The 18154-nt window shown below is 39.1% G+C and overlaps 1 long non-coding RNA gene across 1 annotated transcript in view; it reads right to left on the bottom strand.

Moving 5' to 3' along the window:
- Nucleotides 1-2012: 2012 nt before the first annotated feature.
- Nucleotides 2013-18154, bottom strand: part of LOC135324244 (uncharacterized) — a 34035-nt gene continuing 17893 nt past the window's right edge. The window contains exons 5-7 of the long non-coding RNA XR_010385610.1: nucleotides 9190-9303; nucleotides 8625-8788; nucleotides 2013-3294 (exon numbers count right to left, since the gene is read on the bottom strand). This is a non-coding gene — a long non-coding RNA (uncharacterized LOC135324244). The remainder of the gene's footprint in view (nucleotides 3295-8624; nucleotides 8789-9189; nucleotides 9304-18154) is intronic.

Here is an 18154-nt window from a genome sequence, read left to right as displayed (position 1 = left end):
CACAGAGAATAAGGTTAACAAATATTCAGCGATGAATTTTTGAAAGCTTTAGTCAGATCTTGTACATTTAAACCTTTCCAAAGGACTGTCAAAGGCAAGGAAGCTGTGTCAAATTTGCACACAGACTTCCTTAATGGCCTTTATCTGAGAAAATGGGTTGTGATTTATACAGTCACTGCCTTTACTTAAACAATTTCTCTGTTGCTCTGTAGTGAAGGCAATCTCCTAGCATTGCTCACGTGGGAGAGATTAGCCCCATAGACTGATCTTACTGAAAGAAGTTAGGAGATTCAAAACATTCAGAGACATGATGCAGACCATATGATAATCAGCTTTTATTACTAATTGCTTGTGAATTGCCAGTTCACTGTGTTTGGGTATAAAAGTTGTAATTATAAGTGCATGCTATATTGAAAGGTATCATGCTTATAAAACATTTATTATTCTCCTTAAATTCCAAGTAAACCATCACCTTCAATGAGCATTGCATAAATCTCAGTAAAAGTGCATATTTCTATCCTTGAAAAACACTAGCAGAGTAAGTAAATAAGATTAAGAGCTCCATGTTGCATACAAATTCATGAAGCTCCTACTCTTAAGAAAAAAGGAAGAAGCAATTTCTGTTTTTCATGAAGAAATAATCAATATTGCATCCTATGTATGCTTTTTTAAAGAAAACTGATTCTTGTAGTCTCTTTTTGGGGCCTTTTGTTACATATAGGTTTGCTATCTGGATATCACAGAGAAGCTATATATCTATTTAAGAATATAAATTATACATATATTGCATATATGTATTTTATTTAATCAGAAAGCCTTTCATTTAAGGAATATAACAGGATGAAAAAGTAGAAAAAATGCATCAAGACTCTACGTTTCTTTGAACATATTCATGTTGGTGAAATTCCTGTGCAACTGCTCTGTGATCAAACACTGTCAAAGCACTTAGGTTATGGAATAGATTTTGTGGACTTCAGTGAAAAAGAACCTGAGATTATTTAAGTGTAAAAATATAATTTTACAGACGCATACACACATATTCTAAGTTAGGTAGAGAGTTTGCATCTGAAATTTAAACAAGATCCTTCATACCTTAGTGCCACTTGGTCTGAGAGGTTGTAGCTCTTCTATTTTTCTCAGGACCTAGCTATCAGTCTGTAGATAACGTTTTATTAGTGATGGCAACTGACTTCTTGGTGAGCCCTGTTGCCAGCTGTTTCTGCAGCTTTGCGGTTGCCATTTGGTCTGAGGATTAGCACTGTTGAGAGTCTGCCAAGGCCACCTTGTACTTTGAGACAGCATTTTCCTCTGGCTCCCTTTTGATTGACAGTCCTATTACAGATATCTTGTGGAATTACTAGAAAGGACTATGGACACAAGGTAAAAAAAATAGTACCCATGGTACACGTACACCCACACATCAAGGATCAAGCCTGTGAAATGAAAGGCAGATGTAATAATACTGATTGTATTTAATTTACATTCCCAGCAAGTCAGGGATCCATATCACACAGAGGAGATGAGAATAATAAGGTGCATGTCACGTCATAAATTATGCCAGAGGTGGTCAACCTATAGCTTGCAAACCATGGGGTCGCAAACCAGTTAAGTACGGTTCAAAGGCAAACGTATCCCCTGTCCAGATCAACAGAGGGAAATGGGACTGAGCCAGCTGGAACTGCAGCAAGCGATGTGGGAGACCATGCCCACAGCTTGCATTCATAGCAAATCTAGTGCAGCAGGACGCACCAGACCTATGAGATAGATGGCCAATGCTTACAAAAATGAAGCCTACCAAGGCGGGCATAGTGAGGCACTCACCATGCACGCTGAATTAGTCTAACATATTGGACAAATGTCCCAAACAGACAGACAGAGGCCAGAGGTGGAGAATTTTAGCCAAATGAAACACTGCAACTGCTTTGCAAATCTGATAACTCTTGCTAAAAAACACATTACCAAAATGTCAGGACATTAAATGGATACTCATTTGGTTGTCCCTGTTTCTGAAATTCTTAATTGCTGATACCCACATGCATACCTGCTCTAGACATGGGAATAACATACTGGCCAGTGCCCAGGAAAGGGAAGAGAAATTTTTAAATCTTCATTTTCCATACTATCTTACCTTTTCTTGTCTGTTACTGCTGTAGTATGGCAGGGAGAACACAACTTGTTTCAGGTACTTTGGCCCATGACGTAATAACAGCTAACATATGACACAACAGGAAGGAGGAAAAGCTACGTTAACATCGTGCTTGACCTTATCTGCACCCCGCTAGCTCTCCAAAATCTTGTTGACTGATGTTCACTTTCAGTACAAGAAAAATCTGAAAATTAGATGGTTTTGTCACGTGGCAGACATGCAAAAGTAGGAGTTTTGCTTGGATTCGCCTCAGACCCAGCAGGATGATGTTATCAAGTCACTGGTCTGAGCTCACTCAGTGAGGATACATTTAACGATCTATCTGCTCCTGATGGCTTCCTCCCTTGCCTCATGCTTCCAGTCCTAGGTACAGATAGTGCTTTTGGATCTAAGCTGCATCTGCACCCGTGGAAGAGATAATATATGTTCTGGATTACCGATGGCAGATAAGAAAGATTAACCGAAGGACATGTAGGCACATGAACAGCGGGGTATATGCTATTCAAAAATTCGTTATGCTGGAATTGGAGAGATGCCTATTCATTAGCACAGTGAAGTCCTGGAAATTCCACAGAAATAACACAGGGAAAAACCTTACCGTTTTCAAGTGCATCCTTCCTGCTTCCTTCATCCCTTCCTCCCTCTCCTTTGCCATTTACAAAAATGATAACAGGAAACTAAAACTGATGGCACAGAAGTCATCAAATTCCCTCTGGTCTGGTCCCAGAATATTAAATCGCTGTGAATGGTGACCTAGAAACCCTCCCAAACAATTGGATAATTTACAGTGTAATCTCATAAAACAGAGATTACAATTAAATAGCATCTGCAACACACAAACAGATGTGCAAATAAGACCTTTCATAGGTGAATCTAGAAATGTCATGTTCTTGTACGCTTGTAAAGTGTTTGCGCAGCCAGGGTTCACACATGACAATATAACTTGTCCTCTCTCGCTTGCATTGCACTCCTTGTACACATCTTCTGCATCAGCTTACACACTGGTATCGAGAAAACATAGCTAAGTCAATAACTTAATCCTCTGATTAGCGCTGGGGAGTGAGTGATGATAAAGAAGATGGTGCTTCCAAACTGATAGCAAATATGTCTTGAATACCAGACAGTCTTTCGGGTCATCAAAGTTTTGCCTGCAGTAGTGAGAGAGGATATAAGACCACACAATTAATACAATTTTAAGTCCTAGAGAGTGGAAACAGAATGTATCTTGTGACAGGGCAATATTCTCAAGGGCCCAGCTTCCACAGATTGTGTATTTGGCAGGGAGAGTATTTGTGCTACAACTGTTTTTCCTGAGCACTTCAGGGCATTCTTGGCGATGTATTGTATATTAGCATGTAAGGGTCACAGAAATATTAGGAAAGGACAGCCTAGCTACTGGGCCAAGCTGAAGTGAAATCATCCAAATATCATGCAATGTCTGTGCTGACCTGTTTATTTATTTATGAGACTACTCATCTTGCTTTTATCTTTTGTTTGGACTCCTTAGGACATGTAAGACTCTTCCTTATTGAGAAACGCATTTTCCAACAACATGAGCTCTCAACACTGAAAGCTGAGAGGAAACTAGATTTTCGGAAGTACTGGTTGTTCACGCTGACTAACAAAGGTGACATTCTGAGGCATCAGAAGCTAGATGTGGTCATCTGGGAACACTGGGGTAACCCACTAGCAAACTAATATTCTCTTAGGCTTGCCTTTTTTCCTCTTTATCCAATACAACTATCCTGCCATCCATTACTTCTGATGTTTGCATTCTTTAGTCTATATGACCGAAACAGAGAGACCCATTTTGTATACATATTCAGGGAAGCTCCTAGAGTCCCTAATCTGTCTAGTTTCCATTAAACAAGGGTGGTATCAGAAACCAGGGCAGCACTACCTCAAACTAAAAGCATGAAAGTTCTTTATAAAACTTGGCCATCACTTCTTCATAGAATAACACTTTGTAAGTCTATAAACTTTCCTAAGCCTCTGTACAACCCTTGGAGCCTAGAAATAGTCCAATAAATAAGACTGCTTAAACACTGTTTGGGAGGTTACTTTTTTAGTTTAAATAAAACAACTAGAGCTAATGGAAAATGAAACTAATACGTCAGTATTGACAGGAAATATGGCTATGGTTAAAATCAATTCCTCCTTCACACAGTTTACTTTTTATCATTTTTACAGTCCTTTCCTTTGTTCTCATCACCAAATTATCTACAGTCTTCATAGACACCAGTGAGGTTAGCATTGGACAGTGCCTGTGAGACCAGAAAGATTAGTGTCTTCATTTTTCCGATGAGAAAATAAAGTTACAGGTTGCAGAAGTGACTTCCTCCAGATTACAGAGGACAACAGGAACTGAACAGAAATTGATCACCATGGCAGTAAGAGCTGAATTTCACAATTTCCACTTCCCAATCCAATGCCTTCAACTTCATGCTGTCTTTCCTACAGAGGTAGATGACACATAAAACCAAAATAACTCTATCTGACTCAACATACGTAATAGCTATTACTAACATTTGCAATCAATGGAGGAATAAATAATCTGTTGACTGAGAGGGAGAAAAACAAGTAAGAGAAAGGAATATAAAGTGTACGTTAACATTTTAAGAAGGTAAATACTGATATATTCTTCTGTTTAATGTTCCATGCTAGAAGTTGGTAAATGCCCAAATGTGAACTGAGTAGACTCTGTTAATCTCTATTTACATGTTTTCAATAATCTGTGATCTTATATTTATCATAATGCTTACATTTTCTTCCTCTGTATTTGCAGTAAGTGTAAATCTGAATTATTCTCCCCCATTGTGGGCTTTGCTAGCTTTTTTTTTCATGTGATGAAAAGAAAATAATGACTTAAAATCTGAAGTACATGTGTTTAAGGCCAGTCAACAGCTCTAGTCAGACAAATTTTTTTTGGCCTTAAGAAATGCGGTGGGTTCAGACCCTAACCATGAAAGAGGAAGAATTAAAAAATGACCCAAGCTTATTTAGAGGAGGAGAAAGACAATTAAATGGTAACTTAGTGCTAACAATTTTGCTTATGACATACAAGTTTTATACCATCTCATAGAGCAAATCCAGCAATCCCAGCAAATTATTCATTGGGAATGAATCAGAGCCATTGTTGGGAGGAGAGATTTTAATGGCCAGTTGGTTTAGAGAAAGATTCTCTGAAAGGAATTGGTCGACTGCCAGAAGCTGTTTGCAATGACAAATTGCTCACAATGAATTGTTTAGAGAGAAAACACTACTTTTTGTTTATGAAACAAATCTGCATGCCAGTCAGACTAGCCTGAGTATGAAGAATGTTTGGTATCGGGTCATTAATGCGACACTGGTTGGCCTTCCTCAGTATGTGCCATTTATTCCTCTTGAAACCATAAGCCCTAAATAGCACGAAAAGGTAGTTTGCAACTCCAGAGTTGGGGCTGGTTTTGTCACGGAGAAAGGCTTTCTGGCAATCTTTTCACAGCCATCTCTTTTCTTCATTGCCAGTCCTCCTGTATTCAAGGGGTAATCTGAAAATATCTGTGTGCAATGACTTGCAGACATTTTCAGGAATTTTAACGATTGTGCTGAATCATTTAAATTCAGTAACCTATCTTTCACAGATGCACAGCCTCCCTGAGTGTTTCATTCAAGCTATCTAGCTCCTGTGAAGAAGTAATACGATTGCCAATGCTCACTCAGAGCCGTTACAAAATAACCATTAAAATTTGTTTTTTAGCGGTATTTCTTACAGCATAGGAATTTAATAAGATATAGGTGCTGTCTGCAGAAGTTGCAAACAGAGGTGGCTTGCACAGTAGTCAGTATGTCCAATCAAATTAATGGTTTTGCCAAAAAACTTTATTGTAAATGTACTCACAGAAGATTACAATCAATTTTCTCCATAGCCCAGAACACAGTCTATGTCCTGGTGCCTAATGCCATGTGACACTTTCCTCTTGCCTACATGGGAACAACTTCCAAGAGGCCGTGTTGCATCTCCAGTGCATTTATCACTGTCCTAGTCTAAAAATAATACATGCCTGCCTATTCTTTAAAGACAGAATCCTGTTGTATATGGAAGAGCTTTTGTGCAAAAAGATGGTTACATTTTGATGGCTAAAAAACCCTCCCAGACAACTGTGTCATTTCAAACTTCGCACTTCATGCAGCAGCTGCTTCCAAGTGTGTCACTACATACCTGATGGGCAAGGGGGATGTTTTGCGGTACAGTCGACCAACTACTTTTCAGCAGAGGAGAAATGTACTTTCTGCGGTCTGTGACCGACGTTCCAACAGACAGAATCCTATACCAATGTACAAGACAGACAAGGGAAATGCTACTCCAAGGTGTTCAAATGCTTTACGCTGTATAAGCAGAGAAAGATCCCCCATTACAGTGGCTGTGATGGGAAACGGGGGGGGCTCACTTAGCAGTGGACCGTACTGAGCATGGAGACAGAGCACTGGGGTTGTTCCCGAGTCCCATTGCATTGCGGAACAACTCAAGAAAAGCCTCCAAAAATTCCAGGCAAGGCTGACCACACTGATGATCATTTTTATACCCTTTTGAAAACAAAACCTACCCTGGAGCTGATGACATTTCCTCTGTCAGTGGAGAATAAATAATTGCTTTTTAACTTGTTCTTTTATTCGTGATAAAATTTACATCTTGTGCAGATTTTAGACTGAAAACTACCTATTTGCTAGTGAGCTCATACTTTTCTGTAACTTCACATTCATTTAAAAAACACTCATACATCATCTAAAGATAGTTGCAACATGAACAAAAGGAATGGGAAAGGTTCTTTGGTGTTTGAACTCAAATATTGCCTGAGAGCTTTAGGACATTTGTCCCTAATTATTCTGAACATGCATACAGTGAATAATGGAGGAGAAAAATCATGCACTCATTTACACATGCAAAGTAACTCCACTGAAGTCAGCAAGTTTTTAAGGTCATTGCACATACACCTTTTTTTAGGGTTGCAACCCTGTTGCAAACACAACTAGCACTGAAAGGCTGAAACATCACACAGCTTTGCTGTTAGCAATGTTTATGTGAATAAGAGAAAATTCATATAGAACCCAAATGTGGCTGAAAAGGCTGTGCTACAAAATGTCTTCATAAATTATCATCATCACCATCACGTCAGCAGCAGGCTGCGTTCTGCAGATAGGAATGACCCCTCTTTTGGTCGTTTCTGTTTCCTTTCTGGCTTTCACCACCTTTGTTTATCAGCTTGACACAAACCTTTGGATTCCTTTGCTAGGGGAAATGGCTTCCGAGTCCTGCAAGGATGAACATTGCTCAAAAGTGTGGGCAGGAATTTGGAAACGAACCCCAAGCTCTGCAAAACTTATCATCTTGCCTTGTCAGGTGCAAGTACTAGGCTGATGAGAATGGCCACCTATTTCAGCATCTAGTGAGCTGGTTTTTTTCTCCTCCCGAGTACTAACCTCCTTTCCTGTAGCTGAGTAACGGCACAGAAGTAGGAACAGTAAAGTAGCAGTCCCTGTTCTATGTAAATATTATTTCTCTGTCTTTTTTTTTTAATACTCATTCTGACAGACTCAGCTATAAACAGTTTTCTGCAGGCTTTCTAATTTGGTCCATCACAACTTCTCAGCAAGTTAAACAGGTCTCTGTGACTAGGGCAGATAAGCATGACCGAGAATGGGCCTCTATAAACAGAGACAGAAAAAAATACAAGTTCACATCTGGGTCAGTGAACAATTGCTGGTGTCTGGGAAACAATGTCAATGAACAGCAACATTTAACATTACTTTAAAAAAATAGTGCTCCAGGTCTTATCTAGCTCTCACTGAAATCAGAGGGAATCTTTATACTGATTGTAATGGGAGCTGAATAGAAATGTAATTCAAATACCAAGCTGATTACATCCTTAATACATTCCACAAATCTAGTTATTTATTAGAAACATGGAGTAGTACATAAACCATTGTCAGAAAAAATAGTTGGCCATTGGCAGAAGAGTTGAGTGAACTTACCATCATTCTGTTATGTGAACCCTCCCAGAAATGTTCTTGGGGTTCATCCATTCCTACTTTGCATTCAAAAAGTGGTATGCACATTTAAAAAAATGGTGTGCACTAGCGTTTTAAACTTCAGCAAAAAGGTGGTTTTGCACTGGAACATATATATTGGTAAACATTTGAAACTTGCTCGTACAAGTCTTTGTACACACCTGGTAGGTGCGTACAAGCACAGGTCTTTGTGGATGCACTGCATCTCCTGTTACAACAAACTTTGAATATAAGCTCTTATTTCCAAATTCTGCCGCACCTTCCAGGGTAAAAGCAGAGTAAATGCTGATTTCACAGGCCAGGGAATGTAGGGTTACGTCACTTCAGGGCAGTGGGGGCTTTTCAAAACTTCTTTGCAAAAAGAAATGCAACTACATCTAATACTGGAGGAGTGGCCTCAGGGAGCCTAGAAAGTGACAGTTCAACCCACCTGCCAATCAAACAGCTAAATCAAAGAGCTGGGAACACTGGTGACAAGGGCACTGCAGCCAGCGGTAGAGCGCAGGAGCTACGGTGCTGCTTCCAGATGCAGGCTGTTGAGGTCTTCCTGCCCAGGCAAAGCCAACTGAAAACTCCAGTGCAACACCAGTTTATCTGTGATGGGAAGAATTATTGGATTGGCCTAAGTCGTCAGAAAATACTATTCTCCACAGAAAAATAGCCTTCTCATGCCCCCTATATACATTATTTTCCTTTGCTGTTTAAAACATCTGGTAGAGGTCAAGCCTTCTCTTGAAAAGTGCAGCTTCACTTATGGCATGAGCTGTCCAGTTGAGTCTCCCATGAACCATTTGGACATTTCTGCCAGTTCAGCCCCCTCATTTGCTCCCAACTTGGTGAAACAGCCTTCTTCGGTTGACTATACCATTCTGACCGCACTACCTTTGGTTTTGTTTTCTGGACAGGCCCCAAAAATCATATCACTAATAAATGAGCTGTGCCTACAACACCAACGACCCACATGCTTCTGGCAAATGAAGCCTTGAGGCACTTACCTCATTGAAGTATTTGATGTTTTTCCCATATTCTTCTAAATTTCCTGTCGCTTGCTATTGCATTGATTACAAACGTAGTTGTTACATCACTGAGCAGTCTGAAGTATGATGACTCTGAATGAAAACCAAACATTTATTATCCCAAAGAAAGTAGCCAGGGCCAAATATACTGTGGTTGAGGAAACTGTGACAGAAAGGAACAGAAAAGAAGGATGACCAAAGGCTAGGAAGGAAAACACAAGGCCTTCATGAAGGTATCAGAGGAAAAGGAAGGATTTCAAAAGAGAGAAAATAGATAAAAGCTTATAAACAAACAGTGGGACAAATAAAAGCCGGAGAGTATTTACTAAGTCCTCAATGGTTTTACCTCATAAGCTCCAGTTTCTGGTTGGATATTCTGACATGATTACATATTTCAGTGACTTTGTGCTGTCAGTTGTGTTCTTTTATTCCAAGAGGTTTTTTTTTTTTTTTTAATTTTTACAATAGGTGTTTCTGTGGACAGTGTAAGATAATCATTTCTTGAGGTTTCTTATTAGCACCTCGAAATTAGCTCAGACAATCCTTGAATTTTTCACATATATTTCCACTTTTTAAATTACTTACTGCCTTGTAGGTTTTCCATTTTTCTCTCTGTGCTAGGTAATCTTGATAGCATGATTAAGATGGTTTAAAACTTTTCACTAAAGCTTCTTGATATTTAAAACATAATTAAATCATTGGGAATTTGCAGCGTTCCTTAGATCTTTTTAAAGAAGTGGCAGAATATTGCCATTTAAACAACATATATTCCATGATACGCTGAGTTTTTGCTCTACTGCATAATGAAAAGGAGATAAAGCCTCACAAAGGCATTTTAATGTACCATATAGCAATCTATTTCAGACACTTCTCAAAAAAAATCAATCATTGTATACCACCTTGCTAGTTAGATTACAGCTGAAAAAATCAGAGTAGCTATACTGATTTTTTTTTTTTTTTAAAGATGAACTGTAAAGCTAAAATGGAATTGTATAGCTTCCCAAAAATCAGGTAGCACATAACCAGATTACACTGTGGGTGCTTGCAAAGGTTATGCTGAACATTGTTAACTTTCAGCTCACCTTTATATAAAGATTATTTCCTCCACTCTATTAACCAGTTGAGTCTGATTTTCCAAAGTTGTAAATTGTCCAGGAATCTGCCATCTACTGATGTTAATAATTCTGGAGATGAAATCCTGGCCCTTCTAACAACAGTGAGGCTTTTCCCATTCCAGTCAGAGCAAAAGTCTAATGCAACACAGAGACTTACCGCAGAAAACCCATCCTGCACAGTGCCGAGCTCGCTCAGCTGACTGCAATGTCAAGAATGATTTACCTGGTGACAGCTTTGGCAAATCAGCAAGTGCTGAGAAAGAGAGTGAGTATTATAGGGATATATATAAATATGGAGCAACATCCTGATTAATTAGTTTTTCATTGGCTCTCAAATTCATTTTTCACATATAAAGATTACTAAATTTATTATTTTTTTAGGAGGGGTGGCATGTAAGCACTTCCAGCAAGATAAGATGTCATCATGCCTGTCCCAAAGGCTTGCATCTTAAATTTACAGAAGACAGGAATAAAATAGACTGATCAATGTCTTTCTTTTTCCAGTAAAGGTTTGTAATTTTTATTGTTCTTTTCTGTAGAAAATTGAATGATGTATCTTGTAGGAGTGGATACTGTCATGAACACGAGCTGTTATTTTGCCTGCCTTGAAGAGTAGGCATTGATATTTGCAGCTGACTCACTAATATCACACAGGGAGAACGAACAGTTTTCCAAAGGTCAAAGCAGAGCCGTGAACCGAACCCGGCTTCCTGAGTCCCAGCCATGTGCTAACTGCAGCACCATCGATTTATATTCTAAAATTAATTACTCTAACTCTGGCTTCTAACACATGCAGAGCCATCAGGACAAGTTCCTTTGACTTTGTTGCAAGTTGTAGTAGCTGACTCCTCCAGAGCTGACCCTGAACTATAAAACTAAAATAAGCAGGCAGAAATATAGTGATCACCAAATGCTCAGCTCAATCTTTTACTTTTTTGCTTTCTCTCGTTTCATTTCAAAATAGCATTACTCTTATTTCGAGCTAAGTGGAACAATGTTCATACAGCCTCTCAGTCTTTCCCTTTCAGGTTACTATTCTCACTTCCAAATTAAAAAGCCATTTTACAACCAGGAAATAATACCAGCTGGGTAAATGTGTAACGTTGGGGTTTCTGTTCTACCAATTCTATCGCCTGCCAGTATCATCTCCTTGGTGGCTGGCTGCTGCAATACAGTAATATTAAAAAAGAAAAAAAAATCACTCAAGGAATCATGCCCATAGTACAAAACCATGTTCAGCTTCTGTTATTGCTTGAAACATGCAATTCGAGTTCAAGTGGGGTTTTGCAACCAGACAGAAATCTTAGAGCTAGAAATGAACTTTCGCTAACCCGGGACCTTTCTGCTTCTCTCTTTCTCATTCTTTCCTTCTGTATCCACCAAGCCCACAGCCAGATAACACGTTCCTGCTGTGAATTTTTTTTTAAGTCACCCAACAGCTCTGGCAAATGAGAGCTGTCATAGTTTTCGGATGAGAAAATCAACTGCAGCTCACACAGATCTATGAGCTGATAGGAGTTAATTGACAGCTTGCAGGATTCGGTCTCCAAGCAGGGTTAGAGGGAATGGGAGCCCTGTGGGTTTCATTTAGGCAGAGATAAAGCAGGTTTTTATTCAGTACTCATGGAAAGAGCATAATTAACCTTTTAGAAGTTTTAAGAATGATCAAATTGCTATTCATTTTTGCAAATGAGAAAAGAGAGCTTCTTTCTCTGCCAGGAAAATGCCAGTGCAGATTTCAAGGTCACTTGATGATTTCCTTTGACTGAAAAGATGGAAATTAAAAGAAAAAAAAAGAAGAAGAAAATACAAAGATTGAGAAATGGCATCATAAAACCATGCATCATTCAGGATGCAAAATGAAAAAATGTCCTTTTCTAATATAATATACTTCAGCTAAAATTTACTGTACATTCATATTAGCCTGCTGGACTCTGCAGGTGATTAAGGTTTCCATTGTTATTGTAAATAAGAGAGTTGGTGCCAGCTGCTGTCTTTTATGTTCCTGATATTGCTTTTTTTATTCTTAAGGGAGAAAATGGACCATTCTACAAGACAAGAAGCTTGAATTTAAAGATGAGTAATATAATATTTTCAAATGCTGTAAATTCCTAGAATTATTATATGAATACAGAATAGGAATATTAAATACTTTTTCTGTAAATTGAAAATAAATATACCTTCAGCCCTTTTAAACACAGACAAAAAAAATCTAATAACTGGGACTCTTGCTGTCCTAAATAGCCTTTAATGGAAAAACAAAACTCTCAGGTTTTTCCCTATTGACTAGGCAATAGCTTTCATAAAATATAGACTAACATAGCCATGCTCCAGTTTCTGTTTGACAGAGTTTCACTTTTCTAGACCAGCAGACACAAGGCACAAAATACCTCACAAAATTATTTATAACCTCTTTGCTCCTTCTATTACTTGCTGCCAATTTCTAGAGCAAGGAGCAGGACAACCTATCTCCTGCACACAAGAACAGACCCAGGCGCTGCACTGCCTGGAAGCAAGACAGCAGTCAGCAGCCGGAAGCCATGAACAAGAATATCAATAAACCCAGTCTTCCTATCCAAGCTGTAGATTTTTTGACAGTACCCTAATTCCGGTCTTTTGGAATATCATTTTTCTCTCCCGCTTCATGCTGATACCTTCCAGGTGCATTATCCTTTCTCTCTCCCCCCACTTCCCCGCTACTCCCAGACTTTTTAGACCTGAAGAGTGCACAAGATGACCAAAATCATCACAACGTGATCCCATTCCCTTCTCTGGACTGGTAGCGCTTAGTGACCTCCGACGACTCAAGCAGCAGGAGTTTTTCTGCTGCACTAAAGGGGTGAACTACAGTTTCTGGGAGTCCTGCCCTGGAGCGGGCCCCTGGCCTCTGCGCTGTACCTGCCTGCTGTAGGATGCACTCTCTGCCCCTGGCTTTTTTTCCTGGATGGAGATGTGAGTGCCAAAATTGTGGAAACTTTTGACACACTCTTTTAACAGCAACCTTGTAAATAAGTTTACTGCTTAAAGAAATCAGCTTAGGGAATAAGGGATCACAGACTTTGCAATGAGACTTTAAAGAGTCCTTTCCTTTAGCACACAAACATTATCTTATCTTGTTTTGTTTGAAGTAAATCTTTATTATTACAGTACATGAGGGAAAGATTGTTTTGGCTTCCTAAAACCCGCATGTGAGGACAAGGCGTTCTTGGCATGATTTTTGTTTATGTTACCTGCTCTTTATAATGTATTTTTGCTCTCATAAATGCTGTTGTCCCTCTGATTTAGACAGGCTGGATGGTAAACCGATACCCTTGGTAACTCTCAAAAAAGTGCTGAGACTGTGGTTGTCCTGAACTACCTTTTTATTCTTAAGTTGTATTTCAGAACAATGGAATAAAGAAGACATAAACAATGACACCCCCTCTCCCCTTTCTTCTGTGGCATGGTTATTACTGTGCTATTTACTCTTTTAAAGGAGAATTTTAGAGGGTTAGGTTATGAAAACCTGCTTTTTCAAATCTCAGTAATCCAAAATTCATGACTCCATTCTTCACCTAAGCAAATGGAAAAACTCTCCACCCTGTGGCTTCAAACATCTGTGCTTTCCATTCCAGTTAGGCACAGAACCCCCGGAAGAAAATAACCCAAACGTTCCTACTCACGTACCACAGCTCCCTGCTAGTGGATGCAAATGATAATGCTCAACCAAGAAAAAGGGTGAGTAGCTTTTCACCCCAAGTGCCAGTGGATCCATAAGAGGAGAATATTTCTGATGAGACTCAGGAAGGCTCTCCAGTTAAATCCTTTTATCACCATGAATTATTCATACTCAGATCGTGGGTGCCAGTAAATAGGAAGAATCTGCAGTAATAACACTGCCAGACAGTTAAATGTTCAGCTCTACACTTTAGCCTAAAACTCACACAGTTTTACAAAAATGTGTCTGTCATATCAGTTTCAACAAACTAATAATGAGCTGGTTTGTATCTTCAAACTTGCAGCAGGCCTTTAGGCTTTCATTCCAAAAAACTTATTTAGTTTTTACAATATGAAAATTATAGACACAGTGACATTTAAACCTTTGCTTTCCATAGCATTTCACACTTACACCATTTTAAAAGACAGCTATTAACATTTACAAAAATCTTTCAGAAACCAAATGTTCTAACATGCAGAATTCCAATTATACTGTGTAAGAGGGTTATCGACTATTCTTCTACAAGAATACTTTGAAGTGCTTGGTATTAAACCAAGAGCTAAAATGTCAGTTGCACATAGACAATAAATTAGGGTTTATAAAACCATGTAAGATTTATTTAATATTACAATTTTGACCTTTAGACTGCCTTAACCATAGCTTGCTTAAGTTTTCCTCTCTCTTGCCTTCTTTCTTTATCTGCCTAATCTTACTTGAATGTTAAACAAAGGTTGTGATGCCAGTTATGCAAAGTAATATAAACCATTCAGAGTATCAGGACTTTCCTCCAACTGCTGTAGCACAGGCACATAAAGCATGTTACATTTTTCAGCAGAGACGTTTTCTGAACCGCTCAGTGAGTTCAAAATTCCAGCGCGCAGTATTTCTAGGGCTGCCAAGCCACAGCTGCCTAGCTTTTAAGTTCTCATTACAAACCTCCAAAACGTCTTACGCTTTCAATGAAATGCAAAACTAAAAATACATTTGCAGGGTCGGTCCTTGTGTCCTACCCACAGACCCTGACAGGGAGACAAGCAAAGTCAAAAGAAAGGGGGTGATAACAGGAAAAAAGCAACTTAGTTTTGAAAGAAAAGGCAATGTTTGCTGAAGATGCATGTAAGTGAACACTGTTTTGAAATGTTTCAGCTCAGCTCCGCAGTAAACAAAGTGCCACTCTGTGAACTTACAATGTAGAGGACGAATTAACCACTTTTTGCTGGGTATGCACTAAGGAGACTCCCTCTCCCCAGCAGGAGAAGCTCCTATGTTGGACTCAGAAGCAAATATCTAACCTATTTTTTCCGACTCTCATAAGCAGTAGCATTATTAATTAATAATAACCAGAAAAGTCAGGAAAGCAACTAGTTAAGGAAATAAATAGTGAAGACTACAAATTATATCTGCAACCGCCTACCTTGGAGAAAGCACACACTGAAAGATACAGGGACATTAAAAACTCTGCCTAAAGATGCTTTTTCTTCACAGAGCGAGATGGATAGTGTTGAGGAGCATTCGTACAGAAAAACATGTCAGGCTTGTACCTGTCATGAAGGAAATGGAAGGAGCATATGTGGAAAACTATTGGAGCTCTACTCTAAATAATACTGTGCTATGAGCTGAGCCGTGAGACCGCGATGACTGAAAGGGCACGCAGAGCGCCAGTGCCGAGTCACCACCTGGGAGCTCTCCCTAGACGCTTTCCTTCAGATGTCTCAACTACAGAGATAAGGTTAAAATGTTGAGATTTGCTGGACAAAGATCAGAAATTAAATTCATCTCTCTGTTCATTTCTTTTTACCCAGACTGTAGTTTAAAGATCCAAAGAGGTCACTGTTATTTTCTGCAATGTGAAGAAAGTTCTCAGAGATCAAAATGTCCACTCTGTCACAGCATGCTGCTTTCTCTGAAGTTGAGAGGTGAGCTATAGTAGAAGGAAACACTCCACTTTTTAACTCCACCCAAAAGCAGCTTAAAATTTCAGCTTCACCAAAGCCACAGCATTGCTTCTGCTAACTCACCTTCAGAGCGAGGACTTCAAAACAGCAAAAGTAGGTTTGGGTTTTGTTTGCTTTCACTACAGCTAAGTAGCTGAAAAACTATGCAGAACAAGGGAATAGTTTTCCCTCCAGCATGGACAGCAAACTTGAAAATGCAAGTATTTTTTTCTGATAGCCAGTCTTAGTAAAGGCGTATGCACTGCTTTCCTTACTCAACATCAACCCAATAAAACGTGTCAAATTCTTCAGCTGCAGTTTGTTCTCTGTGAGGAGACTCTGCTCAGATAGAGCAATTTTGCAGCCATGCAAACCGTGTCATGAATCCACCTTTTCTAACGCTTAGCAGCTTCTCAGATTCCTTGTCTCCTTTCACCTTCTCTCTCCGCTTTTGCGGTTAGCCAAGAAAAGGCATTTCTGGGCAGAGCTCAAACATCACAGGAAAGGGGTCTGCTACCTCCTCCCATAAATCTTCCCTTGGCCCACACAAGTCCGTGTTTTACTTTGCAGGCTGCCTTTCACTCTGGCTTTCAGCAGGCCACGGGACAGTCCAGATGGGCTCCTGTCCTGTCAATCCACAGCAACTGCATTGCTCTGCTAGCGGACAAGTAAAGAAGTGTACTGGCAGGGCATTTCTCCAACCACTGTGAAGCTTTAGGAATATTTTAATTGAAGATTAGATTCAGTTGAAGATTATTGTATAATTCTGTGGTCAGTCGCCTTTCCCTTATAATTTTCATTTGTCTCAACTTAAAAGCACAAGGCCCTGTCATGCAAGTTTGTCACAATTTGAGGATTCATGTTGTCATGCAAAGGAGAATTAAGAGTCAGATCATGATAATAACTTCAACAAAAGGGGTTTGGTAAATTCCATGAAGAGTAATTTCATTCAGTCTCGTACCGAAGTTGATAGCAATTATTTGCAGGATCGAGGTCGCAGAGAGCGGTCATCTCAGAACAATACAGTGGGCAACTTTTCCCAGAAAAGTGTAGTACCCAGCAGAGAGGCAATATTAGGGAGCTGCAGGAGAGGCAAGAAAGTGAAAAGGTTTATGTTATTGATTGCAGAAAAGGGAAAAAGACAAAGAGGAGCCTTCAGTCACATATCAAATCAATCAACCGCTCTATTTTGGTCTAGTATGTTATTCATTTGCTACATTTAGTAATGCCTTTAATTGCTTGCAGTATGATGAGCTTTGCAGACTTCTTGAGAATTTCCACAAGATTAAATCTGGAGACCTAACAGTTAAGTCTTTATTATCTTTTGAATTTTTTTTATGTTTCCTTTCTTTTTTTCTTTTTCCTGACCGGTACTATATGAGGGAGTAAGGGCACTCAATCAACTTTATTGAGCCACAGCCGTTTCCATACCTCTCAAGTGCCTGGATTTTATTGGAAAGTCCTCCACTTACTGGAATTTGAATTATGGGCTAAGCAGTGTTTTCTTGTTTTGTTCCAATTTTTACTCTGTGGCCACTGAAGTTGCAAGCAGATATCTCTAAAGGCCTAAGAAATGCAGTCAGATTCCTGTAAGTTAAATTTATTGTGTTGACTCAAATACTGTGCAATTTTTTTCTGCCACCTAGAACCAATATTGATTTGAAAAGGAATAAAAAAAAGCAAAGAAAACAATGAACTAATCCATCTAATTTATGTGTCCAGCATGACCACTTCTGTGCCCGTATTTTCTTTATTTATATTGGGTTGGTAAAGACTCTGCAGTGCATGCTGGAATGATAGAAGTATAAGGCTGAATATATTAGAATTGGGATTTAGATAAAGTGCAAGACTGAATAAGAAAATGATTAATGCTATTGGGAGGTATGGGATAAAAGAACTTGAGGATCTTAGTGCCATTTGACATGTATGGTTATTACATGCATTTTTTAATTTTCTCTCATTTAGCCTTGTATGCTTAGCTGCATACTGAGCTAAATAAATAAGTGAAAGAAACCATTTTCATCTGGGACTTAATAACTTTCCATTCAGTATGTGGTGCATTGTTGTACATTAAAGGACAGCTCTGTTTCCTGGATGCTAATGAGGATGTTCTTTGATTTAAATGGCACTAGAGCCAGAGAGCCTTACAGTTACCATATGCTTAAAACTTTCCTCACATAATTTCTAAGACTGGAAAT

Source organism: Dromaius novaehollandiae, chromosome W, assembly GCF_036370855.1.
Source record: "Dromaius novaehollandiae isolate bDroNov1 chromosome W, bDroNov1.hap1, whole genome shotgun sequence".
NCBI lineage: Eukaryota > Metazoa > Chordata > Aves > Casuariiformes > Dromaiidae > Dromaius > Dromaius novaehollandiae.
Note: the sequence above shows the minus strand (reverse complement) of the source record. Positions and strands in the feature narration are given on the sequence as shown.